Raw genomic sequence first — 18,759 nt, forward strand, 5'->3', positions numbered from 1 at the left:
TAACTGCCCTATTGTTCCCACGTCCATGGCAGTGCCCCAGATGTGAGAACAATATTCCATGGTAGGGAAAATTTGATTTGTACAGAGTGAACAGGTGTTTGGAAGAAAATTAATGCCAACAGCAAAAGAGAAAACTAAGTTTTTTAGATGCAGAGGAAGCAATATTTGTAATGTGCTTGTGCACAAGAAAGATTAGAAGTCTGGGTATTCCCCAAAAGAGATATCATTTTGCCTATAAATCTGAGTGTTACCAAAGATAAGCACAGGAGCAGAAGAATCTTTTTGCAAGATATTGCAGAACACAGTTTTAGAAGGATTGAAATCAACTAAGTTGTCTTTGCCCTGCAGAATTAACTGGAGATTGGCATTTAAGAAATTGGTAGCAGATATTCGAGAAGTTGAAGCAGATTTAGCAGGGCAAGGTTTCTCAAACTGGAAAGCGTAATGCAATGTGCTATCATCGGCAAAACTATGGATAGGATTTTCAGTCAATGGAAGAAGGTCATTATTATACAAGAGGAAGAGTGGGGGAAAGAACTGAACCTTGGGGGAACACCAGCATTAGTGGAGAAGTTAGAGCCATCTACCATCATCCTCAGTGAGCGATCAGAGAGAAAACTGGATAATCAATTACAAAAAAACAGTAGACAAACCATAAGATGGAAGCTTGTTTATGCCAAACACAATCGAAAGCCTTTGAGATGTCAAGTGCAACTGCTTGTGTTTCAACCAAAGTTTTCCATTGAATTTGTCCATAAATGGGTTACATAAGCTAGAATATCATCAGTGGATCAACACTGACAGAATCCATACTGGTGATCGTTCATCAGACAGAAGGTTTCTAAGTAGTTTAAGAGTTGGCAGTTAATTGATTTCTCCATTACTTTAGAAAAGAGTAGAAGTAATTGCAATGAGATGATAATCAGATGGGAGGGATTTTTAACCCTTTTTAAGAACTGGCTGGATATATAAGCAAATTTCCAAGCAGAAGGGAAAACACCTTTGGAAAAAGAAAGTGAAAAAAAAAAGTAGCAAAGAACAGGAGTAAGTTCAGGAGCACAGGTTTTGAGAACAAGTGGGGAAATGCCATCAGGACCTGGAGCTTTCTTAGCATCAAGATTCGTCAATCCTTCTGGCATCCTTTTGACAGAAGACCACAGGAGACATTGAATGGAGTGTGTTGGGAATGGTGGGAGGTGTTTTACCAAGATCATTAATACACGAGTTGGAAGAAAAATGGGATGCTAGCAGTGAGCTTTATCCTTGGCTGAAGTGACAACAGAATCATCTGGTTTTGACAGAGGTGGGAGCAAAGATGGGCAAAAGTTGCAGCCAATAGCTTTGGCAAGAAACCAGAATGATCGGCTACCATTAGGGCAAGAAGCAAGTTTTCTACACTTAGCCTGTTCAAAATCTAGTTTGAACTGATTAATAACTTCACTGATTAATAATATGGACTGGGAAGAAAACTCTACATGGGGGAAAAAAAAATTTTAAATCAACTAGATGACTTATTTGTATCAACATGTCAGGGAAAGCACTAGAGAAAAGAATATACTAGACTTCATCACCCATGAACCAGATGACATAACAGGACTGACAGTAGAGGAACCAGTAGCAGGAAGTGATCACTGAGTTCTACGGTGGATGATGATGAGAGAGGTAGCAGTAGTAAAAGGCAAAGGAATGGCCTAATTTCAGAAAAGGAAATTACAATGCCTTAAGGTGCTACATCGCTTCTATTAACTCGTTAGATATCGCACAGAGAACTAATACAATTGAACTGTGGTATGCTTTTAAAATATTAAACAGACACCTTGAATGCATATTTACCATTAAAATAAAAAAACCTACACAAGAAGGGTTCCAAGTTGGATGAGTAGTGAAGTTGCCACATTACTTGAGCAGAAAAAGGTGGCATGAAAAGTTAGAGCAATAAAAAGTACTAAAGCCTATAACAGCTACAAGATGATCTGTAATAGAGCCACAGAGAAGGTTCGACAGGCAAAGGCCAGTTTATAAGAAATCACTAGCAAACAGAGCAAAGGGGGGGGGGGGGGTAAGGAATTCTTCACATATATAAATGCCAAGAAGAGCAGGACAAACCAGATCGGACCTTTACGCAAGGGAAAGGGGATAGTATTAAATACACCAGGTGCCGTTGCAGATGAACTCAACATTTATTTTGCATCTATATTTACAAATGAAAAACCTTTTGTGGCAATGGGAAATTGTGGGAGTGAAGTTGAAAAATATGTAATTAATGATATTGAAATTTCGCAAGATTATTTAATGAAAAAAAAATTTGAGCCTACAGGCCAGTAAGGCTCCTGGAGTTAGCATTAGCAGAGGCATATGATGCAAGAAAGCAAGCTTATTCAGCATCAGCCAAAAAAAAAAAACAACCACTACTCCCATTTCACCCCTCAATTCGTTCGAAATACCTGTCCAGCTGAGCCTTAAATTTGTTTAGGCTATCAACTTCAACAACAAGCGATGGAAGTCTATTCCACAAACCAACTGCCCGCTGGCTAAAGGCGAATTTCCGCACATCTATCCGACATCCGTCCTTCCTCAATTTGAATTTATGCCCTCTCAGGTGATTATTCTGAGCAAGAGGAAGAATCCCATCGGCATTGAGCATGCTCAAGCCATTCAAAGCCTTGTAAACCTCTATCAGATCACCTCGGCGATGCCTAGTCTCCAGGCTCTGTAATTTGCAAAACTTAAGCCTTTCTGCGTAAGAGCAACCCTTTGTTCCATTCACTAATCTTGTTGCCCTTCTCTGTACTCATTCCAGCAGCTCTACATCCTTCTTGAAATGAGGCCTCCAGACCTGTATACAGTACTCAAGGTGTGGCCTGACCAATGCCTTATACAAGGTAATAATCACATCCCTGTCCCTGCTAGAAAAATTCCTGTATATCGTTGACAAGACACCATGAGCTACTCTTGCAGCTCGTCTGCACTGCTCAGAGAACTTCATATCTGCCTGCACAATTACCCCCAGGTCCTTTTCATTCTCTACCACTGTCAGCGTAGTACCACAGAGTTGATACGTTGATCTGGGGTTACTGTTTCCCATATGTAGTACTTTACATTTGTCAATGTTAAACTTCATTTGCCACCTCTCAGCCCATCTGCTCAACCTTTCCAGATCCTGTTGCAGCAGCATAGTATCAGTAGTGTCCTTAACAACCCTGCCAACCTTTGTATCGTCTGCAAACTTGGACATTAAGCCTGATACACCATCATCAATATCATTTATAAATACAGAAAACAACAATGGACCCAACACTGAACCCTGAGGAACTCCACTAATAACATTAGTCCACGTTGAGCAGTGTCCATTGATTACCACTCTGTCTTCTGCCACTCAACCATCCCTTTATCCATAGCAGCAATTTGCCTCTAATGCCACACTTCTCCAATCTGTGCAGCAGTCTTCCATGCACAACAGTTCCCTGCTAGAAAAATTCCTGTATATCGTTGACAAGACACCATGAGCTACTCTTGCAGCTCGTCTGCACTGCAGAGAGAACTTCATATCTGCCTGCACAATTACCCCCAGGTCCTTTTCATTCTCTACCACTGTCAGCGTAGTACCACAGAGCCTTTCTAAGATCCAAATATATAATATCAAAGTTATTCCCTGCATCGAGTTCTTTTGTGACTACATCATAGTATCCAATCAAATTGGTCAGACAAGACCTGCCCTTAACAAACCCATGCTGTGTCTGAGCTATAACTGAATTCTTGTCCAGATGATCCTGCAGTGCTTCTTTAACCAGTGCCTCCATTAATTTTCCTGGAACCGAAGTTAAACTAACAGGTCTATAATTACTTGTCAGCCTTTGATCCTCCTTTGTGAATTGGGGTTACATTTGCACATCTCCAGTCCATGGGTACCTCCCTGAGTCCAAAGAAGCTCTCATAATTATGGCTAGGGGTTTGCTTACTTCCTTTGCTGCCTCCTTTAATATAACTGGATAGATCCCATCCACCCCGGGTGCCTTTTTTATGTTTATCCTCAACAATTTCTCCTCCACTTTCCTCTCAGTTATTAGAAAATCATCTAGCTCACTGCCAATGTTTGCTTCACCTACGACATTCCCCTGAATAACTCCTCATGTGTGAATGTAGATGCAAAATACTCGTTTAGATTGTTAGCCACCTGAGCTGGATCCTCAACTGTTGAACCATCAACATCCAGTGGACCAATCTGATTCATCCCTTTCCTTCTTGAGTTTAAATAGGTAAAGAACTTTTTTTTTTTTTTTGGTAGTTGTTGGCGCATCGGCTTCTGTGGCCATAGTGCACCTCCCAAGGTTTTTGCAGTACTTTGATCCAAGCCCGAGGCGGGATTCGAACCCGCGACCTTTGGGTTGCCAGGTAGGTACTTTACCCACCTGGCTAGCCCAGTCGGCAGGTAAAGAACTCTTTTCTGTTTTTCTTTGCATCCTTTGCCAAGGATTTCTCATAATCTGCCTTTGCCTGCCTAATCTCCTTTGTGACTTGGTTACAGACCAACTTATATCTATCATAGGCTTCCACGTCACCCATTAATTTGTATGTATCCCATGCATTTTTCTTCTCTGCCATATGTCTCATTAGTTCATCTGACAAAAATTTAGGCCTGAACCTTGAACAATATTTCTTGGTTGGTATGTAAAGCCTGGTAGCTTCCAAGATTAGTTCCTTGAATGCTTCCCATTTTGAATTTGCTGTTGGCAACATCATCAGTTGGTCCCACTGTATAGAATTTAAATACTGTCTCAGACCAGCATAGTCGCCTTTACGAAAGCAAAAACCCTTCCCTTTACCTCTGATGGTAGTTACCTCCTTGAGTAAATCCCACTTCAGCACACTGTGATCACTGCCACCCAGTGGTTCATTTATCTGCAGATTCCTAATGCATGAAGAATCACTACTGATAATCAGATCAAGAGTATTACTCCCTCTAGTTGCCTCCCGAACATGCTGGTGTAGAAAACAATCAATCCATAATTCCACAAAAGCCTTGCTAGTGTGTGAGTGACCAACCCACAAATTCCAGTCAATATCTGGGAAATTAAAATCCCCCATTATAAGACTCTCTGATTTACTGGCCCATTCTATTTCCCTGTACAGTATCTTATTATACTCATCAGAGTCATTAGGCCTATAGCACACTCCTACTCTCAATTTTGATTTACCTATGCTTATGTCACACCAAACTGACTCAACACTGCACTGTCCAGCGATGTCAACTGGCTTCACTTCCTTGGATTTTGTGTTTTTTTAACTAATAGCATAACCCCTCCTCCCTTCCTATCCTGTCTATCCTTTCTGTAGACGTTGTACTCTCCAAATTCCAGTTCTGCATTCCTTATATCTGTGTGACACCATGTCTCTGATATCCCAACAATATCTGCCTTTGATGTTTTGAGTAATACCTCAAATTCATCAAATTTATTTACTAAACTCCTAGCATTAGTGTACACGCAAGTATACATGCACCTGTTTCTATTCTTAGCTACCCTAACACAACCCATGTGTTTACTTGTACCGCAATGACTTTCAGCAGTCTCTGAAATATCCTGCATCTTGTTTTTCAGGCTTCTGCTCATTCCAATAGAAGCAGTGCAAGAATCTCTTTCACCTCTGCCCGTGGCTACTGTTAATCCATTAGTCTTTGTCTCCCCCCAAGCTAGCAGTTTTCCGACCCACCTAACACTGCCTCGATAGCATCAGCAAATATTCTTGCACCCTTTCTATTTAAGTGTATCCCATCCCTGTAGAAGCAATCTCTCCTGTTAACAAGTACAGTCCAGGCTGAAAAAAATTCTACCCCTTCAGCCTTGCACAATCTTTCCAGGGCCGAATTGATCGACAAGGCTCTCATCATATACTCCCTCCTATCGTGTCTGGGCAGAATTGCAGACACTTTCAAATTCAACCCTACTTCACGGCTTTTTTTCAACAGTGACCTGTACTTGTTAAGTAATTCCGGTGGTCTCCTACTCTTAATATCATTAGTGCCAACGTGTACAACTATATCACCTTTTGTGCCCTTAAAAGATGATATCTGCTCTACAACGTCATCAACCTTTGCCCCTGGCAGACTTACCCTGGTCCTGTTCCACCTATCCTTTTTACAAAGCATGTTCCCCGTTTCCCTGACAATAGAGTCACCAACTACTAGTTCCTGTTGGACCAGCGCATTCTGCCTTGTGGGCTGCCTCTGTGTTGCAAGATGACCAAGTCCAAGCTCTGGTGTTGATGTGGGCAGCTGAGAGCTTGATGGGCCCCTCAATTTATTTCCTTCGAGGGCATCCACCCTGTCCTTCAAGGTCTCATATAGGCCCATAACAACGCCAAGTTGTCGCCTAATTTCCTTGCACTCCTTGCATCGTGCACACACAAAGACATCCCCCATGGCAGTATCATGTCCCGTACCCGATTGCTCCGCAAACATCAAGCAAACGGTGCATCTTAATAGGCCGTGATTCAGGGGGCAACCGCCCCCCTCAGTTCTCCCCTGAGTCACAGCACTCCCATTAGCTTGAGCCTTTTGCTTTGCTGCTCTGGTCAGAGTCATGATTTCGATTTAAATGTCAATAAAATTACAATTTCAGAACAAAATTAAAACCTTAAACTTGTATCTTAACACAGTTATAACGCTATATTTATTTTTCGGTATCGAGTGTTATCTACGAGTTCCCTTTATATAACTTCCGTATCAAGTATGTATTAATTATTTGTTACGTTTGTACTCTAAGTCGTTATATATATATATATATAGTTAAAAGTACAATTTAATTGACAATGAAGTTTAACAAGATTAATAGATGTACTGATTAATTGACAATATTATATTATGCACTATACTATACAAAGCTAATGCTATCGAATTCCGGATATGCTGTATCACGCTTCAGTAACGAGTGTTATCTACGAAATCCCTTTATATAACTTCTGTATCAAGTTATGTATTAATTATTTATTTTTACTAATTATTTATGTTCCGTAACCTAAGTGGTTATATGTATAGTTAAAATTACAATTTAATTGCCAATGAAGTTCGACAAGATTAATAGATTTTACTGATTAATTTTCACGTAGCAATGGCGGCCGTTTATGAACGGTAAACACGTGGATTTGATACCCTTTCCGATACTAAGTAATACCTACAAAATCTCTATCTAAGTTATTTTAACTTTAAGTACCGTAAATAGGAATATAAAGCTACTCTAGAAATAAGTTAATATGTCAATTTAAACTAATAAAGCAGAAAATAAATCAGAAAAAACTTCTCTATTCCAAGAGCGGCGGAAAGGCACGTCCGCACAGGAAACCCTCGACCTCAGACCATGAGTTCGCAAGCAAGAGTTGATGGAATATACCCTATAATCTTAAGGGAGGTGGCAAGTGAGTGCATTGAACCATTGAGGCTAATTATGCAAGCATCACTAGACTCTGGGGAAATTCCCTTGGATTGGAAAAGTGCCAATGTATCTCCCATACATAAGGGTGGCTCTAAGAGTGAAGTGGGAAATTATCAACCTGTCAATCTGACTTTAGTGGTAGGGAAAATCATGGAGGCAATGATCAAGGGTGGAATTCAGGATCATTTGGATCGAATTGAAATTCTCAAGGATACTCAGCATGGTTTTGTAAAGGGAAAATCATGTTTAACAAATCTGGTTCGCTATTTCGAAAGGGTCACTCACGAGCTGGATTTAGGGAATAATTTCGACATTTATTTAGATTTCAGCAAAGCTTCTGACTCAGTCCCACATGAGCGGTTACTTTATAAGCTGGAACAGGTTGGAATCACTGGGAAAATCCTTAGATGGATAGAAGGATGGCTTCAGGGCAGGAGGCAGAGGGTTGTGATAAATGGCTATTCCTCAGATTGGGTTGATGTAAGAAGTGGGGTTCCCCAAGGATCAGTATTAGGACCACTGTTGTTTTTAATTTTCATAAACGACATTGATGAAGGGATAGAGGGCGTGATGTCTAAATTTGCAGATGACGTTAAAATTGGTAGGGTAGTTAATGATCACTGTCAAGCTGAGCTTCTTCAGAGAGACCTAGATAGACTTCAGGAATGGTCAGAAAAATGGCAGCTATGCTTTAATCCAACAAAGTTTAAGGTATTACACCTGGGAAACAGTAATCCCAAAATAATTTATTCACTTGGAGTTCAACTAAACCCTGTACTGGAGGAAAGGGACTTGGGTGTTACAATACAGTCAGACGTGAAATTCTCTGAGCATTGTAAACAGGTTGCAAGGAAGGCCCGTGGTGTCCTATCGATGATCTATCGAACTCTTGCAAGTAGAGATGGGGACGTGATAATCCGCACCTTTATATAATCCCAATATATAAAGTTTTTGTTAGACCACACTTGGAATACTGTGTTCAAGTATGGAGACCGCACCTAAAGAAAGACAGAGCTTCTTGAAAGGGTGCAAAGACAGGTAACTCACCTGGTGAGATTGGCAAAAGGGCATCCTTATGAAGAAAGACTTCAAATATGTGGGTTGCAGAGTTTGGAAACTAGACACCTTAGAGTAGATTTGATTGAGGTGTTTAAGGCTCTGAGAGGCATCAGTAAAATGAATGAGGAAGAAATTTAAGATTATAAATGCTAAAACTAGGGGACAAATTCAAGTTACAGGGGGGGATTTTAGATTGGACTGCAGGAAGTTTTATTTTAGCCAGAGAGTTATAAATTACTGGAATAAGTTGCCTACATGGGTGGTAGAGGATGACAGTTTGGGAAATTCAAAGGTCATCTGGATAGTTACCTTTGGGTGGAGGGAAACACATAGGATGATAGGTTTAATTTCCTTTTCTTTTATTAATTATTAGTTTGTTTTTTTTGTATCATTGTTTTATTCGGTGTTTTTTTTTTTTTTGCATTACTAATACTAATAACTGCTTTACAATTATTGCAATCTTTGGTGTAGGCAGAAAATGAAACTGAAGAATTGGAAACAAACCAATTACAATATGCAACATTCTTCTCTTGAACAGCCTTAGCAAATTTATTGGAAAACCAAGGTTTAGATAAAGGATGAGATTTTAAAGTGTAGTTTGGAATAAAAGATTCCATTCCTACAAGAATAATTTCACTGACACAATCTGAACAAACGTTGACATCAGAAGTTTTGAAACAGTAATCCGACCAAGAAAAAGAAACTTGCCGGTCATCCCATTTTGCATTCTTGTAATGCCAAACAATGAGGTTGGGAATAGCCACGAGATAAAGGCTCCATTGGAGAAGAGAATCACCAAGTTGTGATCTGAGGTACCTAAAGGACAACTCACTTTGACCATGTACTTAGAAAGGTTGTTTGTGAGAAAAAGATCAAGCGTGTTGGCTGTATGGTTAGGATTTTCTGGTATTCTTGTAGGTAAATGAACAATCTGTGAAAGGTCATTAGTAATTGCAAAAGCCTCAGCATCTCGACCAGCTGGGTCGGTGTGACTAGAAAACGGAAGCCAGATGGAGTTGTGAACATTAAAATTACCTCACTGTTAGGAAAGTTGGACTGGAAAAAGTCAAGTTGCAAAGAGAGGAAATCAAAGAGCTCCAAGTGATTAATGGAGTTGGGAGAACGGTAGAGACAACAGATGAATTTGACAGGAGGTAGAGATTTTAAGCCAGAGAAGCCATAACCAAATTTCATGTTTCGTGGTTGCCATTTATTCTTATTTAAAAAATAAAGTCTTATATGAAAGCAAAGACTTAAAATAAATTTGTCCCTTCTGAATACAGTAGAACTGTCAGTTATCCAGAATAATTTAAAGGTTGATTTTTCTTCTGTTTTTTCATTAATGGTAGTATTTGAGACAAATGTTTATTATGTTACAAGAGTAAGTTTCCCCCCCTCCCCCCAGATCTAGTGAAATGTTAGATTAGGACTGGTGGATTTGGCTCAGAAACCATTAGTGATAGTTTAGTCATTCGCTTCTGTGAAGCCAATTTTCCATGACATGTTTTGTTGTCTTCATTTCATATTATGTTTAGTTTAGTTACAGATTCAGTAAGAATAACATCGGCCCGAAACTGTGCGACTTATTATTTGTGTTTTTTTTATGGTAAAATATCAATAAGAATAAAATACGTGGTTTTAACATTACAACAAAAAAAAATGGAAATTGATAGAATTAGAAAATGTGAAAATTTAGGAAATCTTGGCAAAGAGCACTAAAGTAGATTTAAGATGAGAAAAGGGTGAGTTACAATTGCTATATGTGCAAATGCTACTGGGAGGCACAGATTGACCATGCTCATTATCGGCAAGTTGAAAAAACAGAGCATTTAAAAATCTTTCTAATTTTCCTGTTTTGTATAAACATCAGAAAAACACCTGGATGGATGTTTGTTTTCTGAGACTGGTTTATGTTTTTTATTCTTCAAGTTAGAAAAAGACAGAAAATCACAAAAAACCTGGTAAGGTTTTACTTCTATTAGACAATGCACCTTCCTATCCATGGGAGAATGACATAACATCGAATTTAAATTTTATTTTTCTTAAATTTAATATTAATTTAAGAAAAATAAAATTTAAATTTTATTTTTCCCACCAAGCACAAGTATAGGTTTTTCAGAAAAGGATTATGATGTTTGCTTGTTTCCAATGAAGATTCAAAAGGTATCTTCTTGTTTTATAAAAATTTGAACATTTTGGAATCAGTTATGATTGCTAAGGTGTGGAACAATGTTTCTGAACTAACACTTTCCCATGGATGGTAAAATCTCTGCCAAAGGCTGATTCAGAAACAACATGCAGCAAAAATATGACCAAACTCAACTCCTGATGGAAAAAATTTAATTTTTTCCATCATTCCTGGTTTAGAGGATTGTGACGAAAAAGATTCACAAATGGCTTTTATCGGGTGCCCCGATCAAGAGTTTCAAACATTATCAGATGATGGCATTCTCTGCTCATTTGAAAGAAACTTCTAGGGATTATAGTGAAGAGGAGGCAATTCCGACTGAATAAAATCCAGGGCCAACAAGTAGCAAATCTATTGCCACATTAGAAACAGCACTGAAATGGGCAGGAAAAATGCAATATAACCAAATTAATATTGTTAAGGAAAATTGAGATTTAGCAGCAAAAAAAAAAGTCACAAAAAATGGTTTAGCATTATTTTAAAAAATGAGTTTATATAATTTTTTTTCCACATAATTTGCAGTAAAATACATAACTATCCCAAATATACATACGTAAATGTGAGTTATGTATAATTTATCATTACTGTATTTTTTTTAATAAAAAAAATGCTTTTTTCACACTATTTGAAGTATTTTTCTTTTACCTTAATAGATTATAACAGAATTTATTTAATCTTATCTTACATTCAATTATCTGGATATCTTATCTTAATTATCTTACATTAATTATTCCAGATAGCTGACTAATGTATATCCAAAGTCTGAAGATTTCACATATTCATCATGATTGCATACATAACAAATTAAGGAAAGCAGGGTTTTTGGTGAGTCTGCAGTGGCCCATGCATTTTTGATGATAACATATAGACTTGAATTCTCAAACCTTTTTCACTTTCAGGCCTGTACACCAACCAATGGACCATGACCCACACAAGACACTCAAAATGACATAGCTGTACTACTGATAGTACAAATTATCCTCATCTAACATGTGAAATAAGGTGACAACATTCTAGTCATAGGTAGCACCCTCTTATCTAGTTTAGATGCATATTATTTGCATTTACTCACACTCAATTTTTATTGAGGATTTTGAAGTAGCCCACTGAAGTGATATTTTGCTTGCTGAAGCAGGTATAAGCTCTTTGACACTCAAATATGGAAAACATCAAGAATATTTTATAAATCTGCCAAGACAATTCATTTTTAATGTCACTAACCACTGAGTCAAAACTGCATATATAACTTTATTTACATTTGTAAAATAATGAGAAGTTTATCTCAATATTGAGAATTACAGTGCTGATTCATACTATCTAATAACTTCATTTACAATAAAATATATATAAACAGGTGAATTAAACTCTGGCAGTGAGCTAGATGATTTTGTAATAACTGAGAGGAAACTGGAGGAGAAATTATTGAAGATAAACATAAAAAAGGCACCCAGAGTGAATGGGATCTATCTAGTTATATTAAAGGAGGCAGCAAAGAAAGCAAGCAAACCCTTAGCCATAATTATCAGAGCTTCTTTGGACTCAGGGGAGATACCCATGGACTAGAGATGGGCAAATGTGACTCCAATTCACAAAGAAGGATCAAAGGGCAACACAAGTAATTATAGATCTGTTAGTTTAACTTCTGTTCCAGGAAAATTAATGGAGGTTAAAGAAGCACTGCAGGATCATCTAGACAAGACTTCAGTTATAGCTCTGCTACAGCATGGTTTTGTTAAGGGAAAGTCTTGCCTGACCAATCTGATTGGATACTAAGTGGTTACAAAGGAAATGGATGCAGGGAATAACTTTGATATTAGCACAGGCACATGATGCAAGAAAGCAAACATATAGCATCAGCCAAAAAAAAAAAAAAACCTTATTTCACCCATTCACTCGCCCCAAATATTTGTCAAGTTCTACCTTCAATCTATTTAAGCTATCAACTTGTACAACTACAGATGGAAGTTTATTCCAGCAATCAACCACCCACTGACTAAAGTCAAACTTCCAAATATCTATCCTATGGGTGCTGAGGTCGAGGGTTTCCTGTGCGGACGTGCCTTTCTGCCACTCTTGGAATAGAGAAGTTTTTTCTGATTTATTTTCTGCTTTATTAGTTTAAATTGACATATTAACTTATTTCTAGAGTAGCTTTATATTCCTATTTACGGTACTTAAAGTTAAAATAACTTAGATAGAGATTTTGTAGGTATTACTTAGTATCGGAAAGGGTATCAAATCCACGTGTTTACCGTTCATAAACGGCCGCCATTGCTACGTGAAAATTAATCAGTAAAATCTATTAATCTTGTCGAACTTCATTGGCAATTAAATTGTAATTTTAACTATACATATAACCACTTAGGTTACGGAACATAAATAATTAGTAAAAATAAATAATTAATACATAACTTGATACAGAAGTTATATAAAGGGATTTCGTAGATAACACTCGTTACTGAAGTGCGATACAGCATATCCGGAATTCGATAGCATTAGCTTTGTATGGTATAGTGCATAATATAATATTGTCAATTAATCAGTACATCTATTAATCTTGTTAAACTTCATTGTCAATTAAATTGTACTTTTAACTATATATATATATATAACGACAGAGTACAAACGTAACAAATAATTAATACATACTTGATACGGAAGTTATATAGATAACACTCGATACCGAAAAATAAATATAGCGTTATAACTGTGTTAAGATACAAGTTTAAGGTTTTAATTTTGTTCTGAAATTGTAATTTTATTGACATTTAAATCGAAATCATGACTCTGACCAGAGCAGCAAAGCAAAAGGCTCAAGCTAATGGGAGTGCTGTGACTCAGGGGAGAACTGAGGGGGGCGGTTGCCCCCTGAATCACGGCCTATTAAGATGCACCGTTTGCTTGATGTTTGCGGAGCAATCGGGTACGGGACATGATACTGCCATGGGGGATGTCTTTGTGTGTGCACAATGCAAGGAGTGCAAGGAAATTAGGCGACAACTCTGCATTGTTATGGGCCTATATGAGACCTTGAAGGACAGGGTGGATGCCCTCGAAGGAAATAAATTGAGGGGCCCATCAAGCTCTCAGCTGCCCACATCAACACTAGAGCTTGCACTTGGGCATCACGTGACACAGAGGCAACCCCCAAGGCAGAATGCATTGGTCCCGAAGGAACTAGTAGTTGTTGGTGACTCAATTGTCAGGGAAACGGGGAACATGCTTTGTAAAAAGGATAGGTGGAACAGGACCAGGGTATGTCTGCCAGGGGCAAAGGTTGATGACGTAGAGCAGATATCATCTTTTAAGGGCACAAAAGGTGATATAGTTGTACACGTTGGCACTAATGATATTAAGAGTAGGAGACCAGCGGAATTACTTAACAAGTACAGGTCACTGTTGAAAAAAAAGCCGTGAAGTAGGGTTGAATTTGAAAGTGTCTGCAATTCTGCCCAGACACGATAGGAGGGAGTATATGATGAGAGCCTTGTCGATCAATTCAGCCCTGGAAAGATTGTGCAAGGCTGAAGGGGTAGAATTTTTTTCAGCCTGGACTGTACTTGTTAACAGGAGAGATTGCTTCTACAGGGATGGGATACACTTAAATAGAAAGGGTGCAAGAATATTTGCTGATGCTATCGAGGCAGTGTTAGGTGGGTCGGAAAACTGCTAGCTTGGGGGGAGACAAAGACTAATGGATTAACAGTAGCCATGGGCAGAGGTGAAAGAGATTCTTGCACTGCTTCTATTGGAATGAGCAGAAGCCTGAAAAACAAGATGCAGGATATTTCAGAGACTGCTGGAAGTCATTGCGGTACAAGTAAACACATGGGTTGTGTTAGGGTAGCTAAGAATAGAAACAGGTGCATGTATACTTGCGTGTACACTAATGCTAGGAGTTTAGTAAATAAATTTGATGAATTTGAGGTATTACTCAAAACATCAAAGGCAGATATTGTTGGGATATCAGAGACGTGGTGTCACACAGATATAAGGAATGCAGAACTGGAATTTGGGGAGTACAACGTCTACAGAAAGGATAGACAGGATAGGAAGGGAGGAGGGGTTATGCTATTAGTTAAAAAACACATAAAATCCAAGGAAGTGAAGCCAGTTGACATCGCTGGACAGTGCAGTGTTGAGTCAGTTTGGTGTGACATAAGCATAGGTAAATCAAAATTGAGAGTAGGAGTGTGCTATAGGCCTAATGACTCTGATGAGTATAATAAGATACTGTACAGGGAAATAGAATGGGCCAGTAAATCAGAGAGTCTTATAATGGGGGATTTTAATTTCCCAGATATTGACTGGAATTTGTGTGTTGGTCACTCACACACTAGCAAGGCTTTTGTGGATTTATTGGATGATTGTTTTCTACACCAGCATGTTTGGGAGGCAACTAGAGGGAGTAATACTCTTGATCTGATTATCAGTAGTGATTCTTCATGCATTAGGAATCTGCAGATAAATGAACCACTGGGTGGCAGTGATCAGTGTGCTGAAGTGGGATTTACTCAAGGAGGTAACTACCATCAGAGGTAAAGGGAAGGGTTTTTGCTTTCGTAAAGGCGACTATGATGGTCTGAGACAGTATTTAAATTCTATACAGTGGGACCAACTGATGATGTTACCAACAGCAAATTCAAAATGGGAAGCATTCAAGGAACTAATCTTGGAAGCTACCAGGCTTTACATACCAACCAAGAAATATTGTTCAAGGTTCAGGGCTAAATGGTTGTCAGATGAACTAATGAGACATATGGCAGAGAAGAAAAATGCATGGGATACATACAAATTAATGGGTGACGTGGAAGCCTATGATAGATATAAGTTGGTCTGTAACCAAGTCACAAAGGAGATTAGGCAGGCAAAGGCAGATTATGAGAAATCCTTGGCAAAGGATGCAAAGAAAAACAGAAAAGAGTTTTTACCTATTTAAACTCAAGAAGGAAAGGGATGAATCAGATTGGTCCACTGGATGTTGATGGTTCAACAGTTGAGGATCCAGCTCAGGTGGCTAACAATCTAAACGAGTATTTTGCATCTACATTCACACATGAGGAGTTATTCAGGAAGGGGAATGTCGTAGGTGAAGCAAACATTGGCAGTGAGCTAGATGATTTTCTAATAACTGAGAGAAAAGTGGAGGAGAAATTGTTGAGGATAAACATAAAAAAGGCACCCAGGGTGGATGGGATCTATCCAGTTATATTAAAGGAGGCAGCAAAGGAAGTAAGCAAACCCCTAGCCATAATTATGAGAGCTTCTTTGGACTCAGGGGAGGTACCCATGGACTGGAGATGTGCAAATGTAACCCCAATTCACAAAGGAGGATCAAAGGCTGACACAAGTAATTATAGACCTGTTAGTTTAACTTCGGTTCCAGGAAAATTAATGGAGGCACTGGTTAAAGAAGCACTGCAGGATCATCTGGACAAGAATTCAGTTATAGCTCAGACACAGCATGGGTTTGTTAAGGGCAGGTCTTGTCTGACCAATTTGATTGGATACTATGATGTAGTCACAAAAGAACTCGATGCAGGGAATAACTTTGATATTATATATTTGGATCTTAGAAAGGCTTTTGATACTGTTGCGCATGGAAGACTGCTGCACAAATTGGAGAAGTGTGGCATTCGAGGCAAATTGCTGCTATGGATAAAGGGATGGTTGAGTGGCAGAAGACAGAGTGGTAATCAATGGACACTGCTCAACGTGGACTAATGTTATTAGTGGAGTTCCTCAGGGTTCAGTGTTGGGTCCATTGTTGTTTTCTGTATTTATAAATGATATTGATGATGGTGTATCAGGCTTAATGTCCAAGTTTGCAGACGATACAAAGGTTGGCAGGGTTGTTAAGGACACTACTGATACTATGCTGCTGCAACAGGATCTGGAAAGGTTGAGCAGATGGGCTGAGAGGTGGCAAATGAAGTTTAACATTGACAAATGTAAAGTACTACATATGGGAAACAGTAACCCCAGAGTCATGTATCAACTCTGTGGTACTACGCTGACTGTGGTAGAGAATGAAAAGGACCTGGGGGTAATTGTGCAGGCAGATATGAAGTTCTCTGAGCAGTGCAGACGAGCTGCAAGAGTAGCTCATGGTGTCTTGTCAATGATATACAGGAATTTTTCTAGCAGGGACAGGGATGTGATTATTCCCTTGTATAAGGCATTGGTCAGGCCACACCTTGAGTACTGTATACAGGTCTGGAGGCCTCATTTCAAGAAGGATGTAGAGCTGCTGGAACAAGTACAGAGAAGGGCAACAAGATTAGTGAATGGAACAAAGGGTTGCTCTTACGAAGAAAGGCTTAAGTTTTGCAAATTACAGAGCCTGGAGACTAGGCATCGCCGAGGTGATCTGATAGAGGTTTACAAGGCTTTGAATGGCTTGAGCATGCTCAATGCCGATGGGATTCTTCCTCTTGCTCAGAATAATCACCTGAGAGGGCATAAATTCAAATTGAGGAAGGACGGATGTCGGATAGATGTGCGGAAATTCGCCTTTAGCCAGCGGGCAGTTGGTTTGTGGAATAGACTTCCATCGCTTGTTGTTGAAGTTGATAGCCTAAACAAATTTAAGGCTCAGCTGGACAGGTATTTCGAACGAATTGAGGGGTGAAATGGGAGTAGTGGTTGTTTTTTTTTTTTTTGTTTTTTTTTTGGCTGACGCTGAATAAGCTTGCTTTCTTGCATCATATGCCTCTACTAATGCTAATGCTACAACAGACTTTCTGCAATTTGAATTTATGCCCTCTCAGGTGATTATTCTGAGCAAGAGGAAGAATCCCATCAGCATTGAGCATGCTCAAACCATTCAAGGCTTTATACACAATCAGATCACCTCACAGGTGCCTAGTCTCCAGACACTGTCTTTTGCAAAACCCAAGCCTTTCTTTGTAAGAGCAACCCTTCGTTCCATTCACTAATCTTGTTGTCCTTCTCTGTACTGGTTCCAACAGCTATACATCCTTCTTAAAATGAGGCCTCCAGACCTGTATACAGTACCCAAGGTGTAGTCTGATCATTGCCTTATACAAGGGTATAATCACCTCCTTATCCCTGCTAGAAATTTTCCTGTATATCATTGACAAGACACCATGAGCTACTCTTGCAGACCATCTGCACTGCTCAGAAAACTTCATATCTGCCTGCACAATTACCCCCAGGTCCTTTTCATTCTCTACCACTGTCAGTGTAGTACCACAGAGTTGATACATTACTCTGGGATTACTGCTTCCCATATGTAGTACTTTACATTTGTCAATGTTAAACTTCATTTGCCACCCCTCAGCCCATTTGGTCAACTTTTCTAGATCCTGTCGCAACAGTGTACTCTCAGTGTCATTAACAACCTTGCCAACCTTCGTATCGTCTGCAAACTTGGACATTAAGCCTGATATACCGTCATGAATATCATTTATAAATACAGAAAACAACAATGGACCCAACACTGAACCCTGAGGGACTCCACTAATAACTTTAGTCCACGAAGAGCAGTGTCCAATGATTACCACTCTGTCTTCTCCCACTCAACCATCCCTTTTATCCATAGCAGCAATTTGCCTCCAATGCCACACAGCTCCAATTTGTGCAGCAGTCTAACATGTGCAACAGTATCAAAGGCTTTTCTAAGATCCAAATATACGATATCAAAGTTATTCTTGCATCCAGTTCCTTTGCAACTACATCATAGTATCCAATCAAATTAGAAATACAAGACTTCCCCCTTAAAAAACCCATGCTGTGTCCAAGCTATATCTGAAGTCTTGTCTAAATGATCCTGCAATGATTCTTTAACCAGTGCCTCCATTAATTTCCCTGGAACACAAGTTAAACTAACAGGTTTGTAATTACCTGTCTCCCTTTGATCCTCCTTTGTGGATTGGGGTCACATTTGCACATCTCCAGTCCATGGGTACCTCCCAAGTCCAGGGAAGCTCTCATAATTATGGCTAAGGGTTTGCTTACTTCCTTTACTGCCTCCTTTAATATAACTGGATAGATTCCATCCACACCAGGTGCCTTTGTGTTTATCTTCAACAATTTCTCCTCCACTTTACTCTCAGTTATTAC

General features: G+C 39.1%; 1 protein-coding gene across 6 annotated transcripts in view; it reads right to left on the reverse strand.

Annotated features, from left to right (window-relative positions):
* Fas2 (neural cell adhesion molecule fasciclin 2) overlaps nucleotides 1–18,759 on the reverse strand; it is a 290,468-nt gene that overhangs the window by 84,119 nt on the left and 187,590 nt on the right. The gene's annotated exons all lie outside the window — the stretch shown is intronic.

This window comes from Mastigoproctus giganteus, chromosome 9, assembly GCF_048544385.1.
Source record: "Mastigoproctus giganteus isolate SK-2022 chromosome 9, ASM4854438v1, whole genome shotgun sequence".
Classification (NCBI taxonomy): domain Eukaryota; kingdom Metazoa; phylum Arthropoda; class Arachnida; order Uropygi; family Thelyphonidae; genus Mastigoproctus; species Mastigoproctus giganteus.